Source organism: Pimephales promelas, chromosome 19, assembly GCF_988280905.1.
Source record: "Pimephales promelas chromosome 19, fPimPro1.hap1.1, whole genome shotgun sequence".
NCBI lineage: Eukaryota > Metazoa > Chordata > Actinopteri > Cypriniformes > Leuciscidae > Pimephales > Pimephales promelas.
This window is the reverse complement of record NC_142787.1, coordinates 15,696,261-15,708,141: the sequence shown is the minus strand read 5'-3', so window position 1 is coordinate 15,708,141 and position 11,881 is coordinate 15,696,261.

Here is an 11,881-nt window from a genome sequence, read left to right as displayed (position 1 = left end):
CTTTGAAAAGGACTATACACAGTTCTTTGCATGAAGGATCTATATGACTGAATTCAAAGGGTTTTATCAGACTTTGTTGTGTTATTGTCTGTGGATAATTGGTCAGATAATGTGTTTTGGTTGCTTTTGAGCAGGTTTTGCTCACTGATTGGCGGTCCTGTGGTAGTGCAGTCTTGTTGGCAGTAGTCACCGTCTGTAAATCATTCTGATTAATTCAAGAGACGTTTGTTTTAATAACTGTGGACTGGTGTTATGGAGAATGAAACTGTAAACTCTGTAATCTGCAATTAATCAAACTCACAACGAAGAGAATCAGGCAGCGGATGAGAGACGTGCCTGAAAGTGCTTTATGGTTTTGGCTGCAGATACAGATATAGTTTGAGGAGAAATGGGACACTGGTTTCGCAGAAAATACAGAAGTGAGGATGTTTGAGCATTGCTTATAATTCACATTAGTTATTCATGTTGCCTAATAATAATAATAATAATAAAACATTACCTGAAATTAAATTAAAAAAATTGCTTAGTTTGAGTTGAAGTACTAAAATAACTAAAACAAACAAAAAACTAAAATTTAATAAAAATGATATATGCATTTTTTTTTACAAAAAACGAAAAATTCTCAAACTTTAAAATGAAAACACTAAATATAAAATTAAGTCTAATAAGAAACATCAACAGTATATCACTGATACTAAAACAACTATTTGCAGCTAATACGTTGCCCACATTATAAAAAGGTTCACCGATTTGACTTTAAATGCTTTAAATGTTTAAATATAATAAAATTGAATTTATAAATTATTTCAAGTCTTGAGTTGTTGAATCTCTAACTTTAAACTGAAGTTGAAATTGGTTAAAGGTGCACTATGTAACTTTTGGTCCATTTTGTGGAATAACGTTGTTTTGGTCTTGCTTTGGCTCTGTGTTACTGTTTGGAAATATATATATATATATATATATGTGTGTGTGTGTGTGTGTGTGTGTGTGTATTACTGCTCATCAAACATTAGGCTTAAGAGATATAAGATGGAAAGGATCTCAAGCTGACTAGCTGAAGACGTTACTGTAACTATAGGCCTAAACCCATTACATTCCTTCCTTGAAAATAAAATCCAGCACAACAACCCATAATGAAATGACCCGTCAAAATAGATATAATGCTTTACAATGAACTCGGTTAGAGAGCTACATATGGCAATTTATCGGTTCAATAAAATACATTTCTCATTAGTAATAAAAACACAATCTCCTTGTCGCTTTTACAACAATCTCCAAAAAGCCAAGCCAATGTTGCCAATGTTGATTCTTGTTTTATTACGAGCGTTTTCTTTTTGAGTGATTCCCCAGAGAGGTTGGAGATTTAGCATGCTCCATGTCAACCTTTCTCGCTTGTTGTGACAAATAACCTGTTACTCCCACAACATACAATTGTGAAAGTCACCAGAGCAACTTCTCCCTATTTACTGATATGAAAAGATATACACAGGCGAGCGACATATGTGCTCAATTTCCCATGAAAATCAGGGTAATGATGATGTATTGAATCATTCTTTAAATTTTAAAGTGTCATGACTTTTTAATCAAATACATTTTTACAATACAAAGTGCTGGATTAGATCCAGCTAGATTAAAAGGTTAGTTCACCCAAAAATGAAAATTCTGTCATTAATTACTCACCCTCATGTTGTTCCCTGCAACGTAATCACAACTTCCAAGGCTTTGGATTTTGTGGTTATTACTTCGCAGTCTATATGGGGTCAGAAAGCTCTCGGATTTCATCAAAAGTATCTTAATTTGTGTTCCGAAGATGAACAAAGATCTTACGGGTTCGAAACAACATGAGGTACAGAGTTTGAATTTTTTTGGTGAACTGTCCCTTTAAGGAATACGGTAACTGGTTTGTTGTTGGTTCGTAGTGGTCTACCAGGCCTAGCTTGATTCACCAGCTCCAGCAGTGGATGTTCTGCTGACACATACATTCAGGGCATATATGTGTTTGTGCATTTGTTAAAGCTTCAGAGGTTTCAGGGATTAAAAGTGAGCCCCAGATTATAGAACAGAGGAAGCTCACTCTCATTATCTGGCATCTCATCCTGTGGTATTTTAGGCAGGGGCAGCAGGGGTTAGTTAGCTAAAGTCCTCCAAATGTGCTTCTACACACAGACACCAAAGTGTCATATGTTATAATTGAATGTCTAAAAGCAACAATCCCTCTGAGGCTTCCTGGGGTTAAGTGCTGCAGTCAAGGGCACCTTTGATAAATGAGTTTTGTGATTGTTCATGGTTCATCCTCATTCAAGACTGAATGTGCAACAGTTTTCATTTAAAAGTGCGATAAGGAAAGAGTGTCAGTAGTGTCAGGATTAATCGTTAAAAAATTGCGATCTTATTCCTAAATGACAACGATACCTTTGATAAGTACGATCACGGTGTTTATTCAAATCTGCATTGGCACTGCTGTTTAGCAAGAGAATGCAATTGTCATGTATATAGGTATGAAAAGCTTCACAAATGGTATTTTCAACCACAAAGAATTCAAATTATCACAGCCACTGGGATAAAACTTTACAGTTCAGATGGCTGTGATCAAAAGTAATTTTTTCACTTCAAAAAAGTATTGTATGAATTGCATCGTTACACCAGTTCAAGTAAATGTTTTGTAATTTGTATTTATTTAATGCAAGATAATTGTTAAAAAACGCTGATTTATCCATAAATTAAAGTCCTTATGAGTGATCGATTGGATCATTCGTTCAAAAATCATCTTTTCTCGCAAGTGTGAGGTAAGTTTACATGACAACGATGTACTGAAAAGTTAATGCACATTACGTCACATTTTTAAAACTACAATAACAGTATAATTTTCAAAATCTTGCACTCTGAAACCTGTTTTCAAAAGCTGTTTTCATGTAAATGAACGGCCAAAACACGAAAAACGTTTTACGTTTTTTATTTGAAAACGGTGTGGTCTAAACTACATCATGAAATTGTGACTTTTTTTCTCAGAATTGTGAGATATAAACGAATGTTCGCGGTAAACTGAATGCTATTAAAAAGAGATGCTTGTCTATGTTTTTATTGATAGTGACAGCAGTAATTAATCAAATGATTGTGAAGAGCATTGAAAACCCAAAATGGAGTCGTGCGCACTTTTGGCATCTTACAGAGCTGATTCAGGCCGGGCTTGCGAGATCGGGAATTGTGACAAACAAATGTTTGCACCATCAGCATTCCTTAGTGGAAAAAAAACCAATATGATATATTGAGTGTAAATGATGCTGTCAGAGTTATCCTTTGAGAATTCATTGTGAAAATGTGCACAAACCAAGCAAAACACAAGGAAATGAGCAGCTTTAGTTTGGAGCTCTTCCTGACGTCAGGATAACAGGGATTCCTCATGGATTCCCTTAAATGGACGTCAGTCATCCCTTAAATCTTCAAAATAAGTAAACGATTCGGATTTCCAGGACTTTTCTTTGCTTTCGTGGGAATATCTCTCTCCTTTCTTATGTTCTCTTTGTCTAGAACTCATTTTGAATACCAGCTCTAAATGAAGAAACTTAAGGAGGCCGTTCTCTTCGAATTGTGTGTTTAAGCATAATGATTTTGTTTGGACCAAGGTCGCTTCACAAGCTAAAAACTTCACAAAGAACTGCTTTTCCACTATTAAGAAGCTTGTGTGCAAGGTTCCATGAATGTAAACGGTTCTTCAAGGAACCAGATGTGGATAAAGACAATTTATTTTTAAGAGTGACTTCAGGTCTCCAATGGAGAGAAAGTATATCTTTTTAAGAGGAATCTGATGGTTTTTTTGCTCTCAGCTGACCTTGGCAATTCAGACAACAGAAAATACTTTTCTGCAAATATCATGTGTCTGTCTGTATCGCAGCTCAAACACTCACACACACAGTCCTTCAGAAACAGATAAGCGAGACTCAGAAGGCAACACAACAGAGTCTTTCATTATTCGTCTGAAACTGGAGGCGAGGAAATATCTGTAGACAACACACACACACACGTTGGGTTTTTATGTTTTATGGGGCCTTTCCATATGAAACAAATATTGTATACTGTCCAAACTGTCTGTCTCCAAAACATACCCATCAGAAAACATTTTGCATTTTTAACTTTTCAAAAAAAAAACAAAAAAACATCACTATGACGATTTATAAGCGGTTTCCTTGATGTTGAACAAAAATGTCCCACAAGGACAAGGATTTTAGATTTTGCCATCTTTGTGTGGACACTCTGCCCCCATAACGTAGGGTTTTCCTGAACCACACACACACACCCCATGATACAGTATGTCATTGTTGTGAGTTTAAAGGTGGTTCACCACTTTTATTATTAGACAGTAATTATGAGGATGCCATCTGCCATTCGAATATGGGGTGAGCAACTAAAGCAAATGATATGACAGTTTTGCCAGAAGAAGAAAAGAAAAAAACACTAGCACTGCAATGCAAAAATGTAATTAGAGTTATTTTAGGTTTCAGTGCCAGTAAATAGTCTGTGATCTCAGAGAAAACACTTCTCTTTATCTCTCACACAAACACATGTGCCATCACACATCTATACATCTGGATTTATTAAAAGTGAGTTCTAACAGTTTACTTGCCTAATATTCAACACAGAAAGTGAACACATTCCAGGCCTGTAAGACCTCTGTAAGATTCACCCTTTTTTTTCCTGTAAAATAAATACATTTCCCATCTTCATTCTCAACGGGCTTGGTGTTTTGAAATTACATCGCTTGATAGTTTCTCCATAAGAAATCAATTTGATTCATTTTTGCACAGAGATGGCTCAGATCTGTGGTAGGAAGCGCACACAAGATTCAAAGTGAGAGTGGATGGTACAGTATGTGCATTGTGTTAGATGTTCAGTCGGATTTTATCATTATTGATGTATGGCAGAGCTTTCTTTGTTTCAGTAATCCGATTGGCTCGAAGATAAGATGATGAGAGATGTTATTCTTCTCTCCATACGAGCACACATCAGGGATTATCTGTGTTTGCCTGTGAAATCACAAGATTTTGCTCTGACCCTTTTAATTGCTTTAAGATTAGTGATGAAAGCTACACTGTATAACAGTTTTATTTTTTTCTTAGCTAAAAACTCTTAGCTCTTTCAAAAATATATGTGCTCATTAATGTATATTTACTTCATTCATGTAATAAAGTATTCTCGTGAGTGTATAATATGCCATTGAAAATACATACGGGTAAGGGGTTCTAATGTCGGTCGCCATGTTGCCCCTCCATCTTGAAAGTACATTAGTCAAAGAGGGACATACCCGTTAATTCAAGCTTCGCCTTTCGCGTTTACGTTTGAGTTAACACTCATGGACGAGGTCGAACTGGAAGCCATGTTAATCTTGGACTACATTGGCCACCGTAGGAGTTAAAACGAAATCGGAATTGAGAGGAACAGAAACTAATAGTCACTGGATGGTCATATACCTTTTCACCTCTAGATGGGGGTAAAAATCACACAGTGTAGCTTTAAGCAGCAAATAAATAAATAGCACACAGCATAAATGTTATTGTATTAGAAAACAAAAATCAAAATATATAATTTTTAAAGAGCAGCATTAAGCAATAAATAAAGATAAAGAACAACAAATATTACTGTCAAATTATTATATTTTTAATATAGCAATAAAAAGATTCAAATAAATACACGACAACAAAGCATAATTGCCATTGTATTATAAAACAAAATATTATTTTTTTAAGGTAGAACTAGCAAACTAATCAATCAAAAATATTTTAAGGTTTTTTTTTATTCAAAGCCATTTCATGAGAAAAAATATATTAAACTACTTAATTTTCAAGATGGCACTATAGCAAACTTTCAGCAATAAATAAATAAATAACAAAGCATATTAGAAAACAAAATGTCAATTCCATTTCATTTTTAAGATAGTACTGGCAATACAAGTATACAAAACATTTAATTAAATAAATAATGTTAGGCTTTGAGTAAAGCGATAACTTCTCAAAATGACGACCAAAAGTATATTGTCATGCATGCACAGTACCCAATAGTCTAGGCTCCGCCTCTTTAATGAAACTGAGTATTAGCCCCTCCCCTCTGTCAATGACATGTCACCTTTTCAGACCTCCAGGGAGCCCTGCATCCATTTAATATATTAATCCCTCACTCAATATGGAGTCATAAAATGAGACTCAGTTCACTTGTGTTACATTTCCACACCCAACCAAGGCGTACAGTTCTCCAGCTGCATTATTATTATTACTCATTGAAACACTGGTCAGCACCTCCACCCCGGTCATCCATTAGCTGATGAAGGAATGACACCTCAGGCTACACAATTTCAATGAGTGAGACTATCCATGAAATCATTAGATACAGTGCAGTGAGTGGCTGTTTGTTTACAGTATTTCTGTTCCAGGGATATTGTGGGATGCTGGACCTCACTTTTATTTTTTTTATTTTTTTATTTTTTATTAAAAACAAACTCCATAACCGCGCAGGATAGATCAGAAACAGACAGATATTAAATCAAACTGTTCATTTGCCTAAAAATACAACTATGGAGGAAAATAGATAGCAGTAAACTAAGAAGTGCAGTTTTTATGTTAAAATACTTTCCCCTATCCTTGAGTATTAAACTTATTTCTGTGCGTATTTCTACCCATACTGTTTATACAGGCATGAATGATACTGAGAATCATGCAGCTTTAGGAGTGTTTTTATTTTGAGTGATCAGACTTTGGATCAATAAATGTAAACTAAATTAACATTGGTCAAGCCTAAATTGCATAAACTGTAAAAAAAAAAAAAAAAAAAAATCTGTTAAATTTATGGGAAAAACCTGGCAGTTGTGGCAGAGTTTTCCTGTTAAAAATACGGTATAGCAACTTTTTAGGTTTTACAGACTTAAAACCTGTATATAATTTTACAGTAATAAACTGTATTTCATTATCTGATATAATGTTAATTTACTGACCTTATGAAGTATTAATATCTGTTTTGTTGTATTGTAATACACTGACAGCCAACAATCAGAGCAGTAATGAGAGTCTAATAATATTATATACTGCAACGCAAGGCGTCATCTAACTGACAATTTTGACCATAGATATATATATAAAAGACCAGTAAGATTTTGTAGAACAGTATGAAAATCCCAAAAGTAACAATTCTGTCCATATTTCAAAGCATGCAATATTATTTTACAAAATAAAAGTTTATATATATATAGTTTTTTTACAAATTGCTGAAAATTTCAGCAACGTGCTTCAAGCTACAACAGGGAAAAAAACATTGCTATTGACATCTCAGCATGTTTCTGCATTGAAAACAATAGACAACCACTTGGGCCAGCTTCAAACCGCACACAACACACAAAGGGAACTAAACTTCAGAGAACATAATCGGACGCCTTCAACTTCAGTTCATGAGCTGTTCATTATACTTTTTATTGTCTGTTTAATGGGTTTTATTAACTGTTTATATAATGTTTACTGTGTGCCCCTGGGCAATGTGCTGCGGGTACTGTCACTTTCTTTACTGTTGTGTCTGTGTATCCCTTTCCCCCTCGCTGACTTTCCTTTTATCTCTCGATCACATTCCCATGTCCTTTATTTCTCACTCGATATCTCACTCGTTTAATCTTGCTCAGGCCGTGGCTTGTTAAAGGCTATGTGATTAATTAGCTCATGTCACGCTCTGTTCTTTGTTACCGGGAACAAAGAGCTCTTTACGTCGTAGATCAATGCATACCCTCTTTCAAACGCCACACATTTATACTCATTCTCTATCTCTCTTTCAAACTCAACACAGGCCTGTGGAGAAAATGCCAAATGCATAAACATGTAACACCACTGACTTTAATACACACTAGCATACTGTACATGCACATTGGCATTGTTAGATCATTGGCTTTATATCATAAATCTCTAATCAAAATGTTGGCTTAGCAAAAATAACACACTTATTGTGTGTTTCTGGATGCTGGTGAATTTCCCTCCGCGTGCCAGCTGTTGTCCCCAAAGACCGAGGTTGTGTCCTGTTAACACTGCAGAAACCCTCAAGCCTTTGCTGGTTAGCACGTACAACCCTCTCCCTCAAGTTATTTTTTGTGTGCTAATTGACAAACTGTGGATAATTGGTGTGTTCAAGTCCTCCTGGGAAGTTCGTATTTATGAGTTGGGAAGTCGTGTTCACAAAACGGTGCGTTCAAGTCACTTTCACCAGAGCAAAATGGTGTGTATAGTTCTTAAATAACTACACAAAATACAGCAAGGTTTTTTAACGCAACTTCTAGAAAACGAAGAACAAAGAATCAAAGTATTGTTGTATTCCGCCAAATTTCTCACTGAAACAGCCCCAACTCTAGACAGTCCAGATCATCAGACAATCATGTGCATTCAACCAGTAAATTCTGACCTGACTTGAAATCACCAATTGATTTTCCTGAGGTACACTCTAAAAAATGCTGGGTTGTTTTAACCCAACTTTGGGTCAAAAATGGACTAACCCAGCCGTTGGGTTAAATTTTTACATTACATTTTTAACCCAACATTTCGGGTTTGTCCATATTTGACCCAAAATTGGGTTAAAACAACCCAGCATTTTTTAGAGTGTAAATGTAAGGTCACATGACATGTGTCGTTTCTGCAGTTTTAACACTGACTGTGACCGAAATAGCCCCCTATACCCTTAAATAGGGCACTATTTGAGCGGACAGCCATTTGTAGGGGTGTCCAAAACCATAGTGGAAATTATGCACTCATTTAATCCCACAATGCACAGCAATAACAAGTCTACAACCGATGTACGCTCAATTACTAGAGAACAATGCGCTGAGGGTCATACCGAATGAATCCCCGCATCTGACCAGAAGATGGTGCCGGCTGCTGAATCATCCATCCATTAATTTTCCAAACTGCTGATCCAACGTGGATACAGCGTAATACCATACAGGTCTAAATGTTATTTAACATGTTTTTATGCTAATTTCCATGACAGAATGTCAGTTTGTGACATTTTAATTGCTAATGGTAATGCAATGTCACTTTGTAAAGAAACACTCCACGCCTACCCAGACAGCAAACTGACATTGAATCATTGTGGAAACGACGTCTCTCATGACATCGAAAAAACGTTGATTTTGCTCATCGAATTAACGTTGAACCAACGTCAGATACGGCATTCTTCAAAGCTAAATGAAAATCGAAAATTGGTTTGCTTTCATAACGTTGAAACAACGTTGATTTCAAGTTAGTTTTGAAAGAATGACGCGTCTGACGTTGGTTCAACGTTAATTCGATGAGCAAAACAATGTCAGATCAACGTTGTTTCGATGTCATGTTTCCACGTTGATTCAATGTCAGTTTGCTTTCTGAATATACATAATAGGTCTGCCATGACGTCACCATTTTCACAAATTCGATAATATTGGTATTATCTTGGATAATAATGGTATCGTTTTCAAAAATGTAAACTTTGGAACCTATTTTCAAAAGTTTGCGTTTTCAAGCGCCCACAACCATTGTCGTAAACGAATGGTTAAAAAGCATAACATTTTTTACATTTAGGTAAAATGGTGTTGTGTACACGTTTTTTAAAAGCTTCCTCATAACCTGTATAACCTGTGATCACTAATTAGTCCAACCTTGCTTGCATCAGTTAGCCCTTTTATAGATTGTTGGACACAAACAGCTTCAAAAGATGGGAAAAAGCCAGAGATATAAATAGAATATGCAAGTGGCACATTTTAAGCACCTTATATGTAATGTACTGTAAATGAAGCATGTAATCAGGCTCTTTCCAATGTCTTATTTAAAGGCGGCTGAATCCATTGTAAATCATGATTTTTAGACTGATTTTAAAAGTCAGTTTCATGACTTTTACAATGGTGTCCAAGAATTCCCTTCAGAGAGATCTCAATTCATTATTCCCAGATGATTTGAATCGCAAATCTAAAGTCCAAAAACACGATTTATAGCAATTTTATGAGTTAGGTCCAAAATCGTTATTCTTATTGAGATCGAAAACTAGGCTATCGATTGGGATACTATAATAAAATGTTAAAACATGCAATTATATTGTTATTTTTCTATAAATGTTACCCAGTAAAATATTTTATCACCAGCAATGGTAAGTAAAATAAACAAGAGAGACATTGATACAGGCTACAACATACATGTAAAAAAGGTCAGGTTATGATACTTTTTTCATTATTATAAATGTGAGTTTTGCAGCAACACCACTTCATTTCCCTGAGCAGTAAATTAATAATCAGAGAATCGAACGGGGTTTGATAAGAGAGGCAGAAAGGCTGCAGGAAAAGCAGCAGAAGATAGAGTGAGCGGATGAGAGTGAGGAGTTATTTCCGCTGCAGATGATTCCTGTTACTTTATTTCTGCGTTGCCTGGAGGACATCTGCTGCTCTTTACATTCACAACCCCAAAAGAACCTCTTTATATTTTATCACTTCCTGCTTCACAGGAAATTAACATACTTGATTGACAACTTAATGGACAATTTCTTTAATCAATATGAAGAGGTCATTCAAGATCCTGGACTAAAGGCTAACACACACACACACACACACGCACCAGCCATGAACCTGCTGAACACATGTACACCAGGCAGACACACAACTAAAGATTTATCATATTGTTGACCATATCTTCTGAAGTACACATACAGAAATGTTAAGCCAGTGCTATTGGCACACTTCCCTCTGCTCTTATCCTGAACTGCAAGTTTTTTTTGTCTTGTTTTTTCTGAGCAAGAGTTGGATGGTGCCAAGTTGATAGAGGTTGAGGTTCAGTTGATAGAGCACCTATTCAATTACACCTATTCACAAACAGAGTCAGCATTGGTTTACATTCTTGATCAAATCGAAAATAACGTCATAAAGTATGTACACCGTAAAAAAAAATATTTTCAAGATTTGTTATCACAACATTTTTTCTTTTGTCAAATCAACTTAAATAATTTATTTAGTTCAGATAACTTATTATTTTGAGTTTCTGATGATTAAATCAATCTCCTTCATTGTATTACCTCAAGTTTTCGAGTTCCATCAGCTTAAAATATTAAGGCAACCAGGTTACTTAATTTCAGCCCATTCTCACCCCCAAGGCGTCACCTAACATTTTGACCATGCTTCAATATCTGACGCTTCAGGCGCCCTTTAGGCTACGTTCACACTGCAGGCTGAAACGACCTAATTCCGATTTTTTTTTGCCCCTATGCGACCTGTATCTGATTTTTTCATGACAGTCTGAACGACACAGATCCGATCTTTTCAAATGCGACCCAGGCCACTTGGGTATGTGGTCCAAATCCGATATGTATCCGATCTTTTGAAATGCGACTTCAATCTGAACGGTCAGGTCACATATATCCGACCCCCACACGTCATTGCACGCACTGTTATGGACCGCTGCAGACGTGTCTCTTCCCCAGTGTTGTGCCTGAACGCTTTCAATGAACGATCGTGCATAAACATACTGTATTACTGCCTGATGAACATTACTGTGAACACGTTCATTCTGGTGTCTGTGAACGTGCGCTCTCTGTCAGTATAACTTCGTACAGTAGGGTGCCAGATTTCTATAGAGCCTTCCAGGCGAAAACCTGGCTAAAACACATGTATACATGCCTTAAAATGTAGCGAAAAAATACCCAATCTGGCAACACCAACCACCAGTGTCGCACCGCGGCCACCGGTGACAAAAAGCAAGGAGCGCCGAGGACACGCACTATCAATTAAACGGGTTTTATGACGAGGTCGGTGAGGATCGGAAAAATCTTACATTTATGTGCAAACTTTGCCCGTCTATAAAATAATTATTGTCTGTGTTTGTATATGGGCTGTGGCAATGACGTCGTT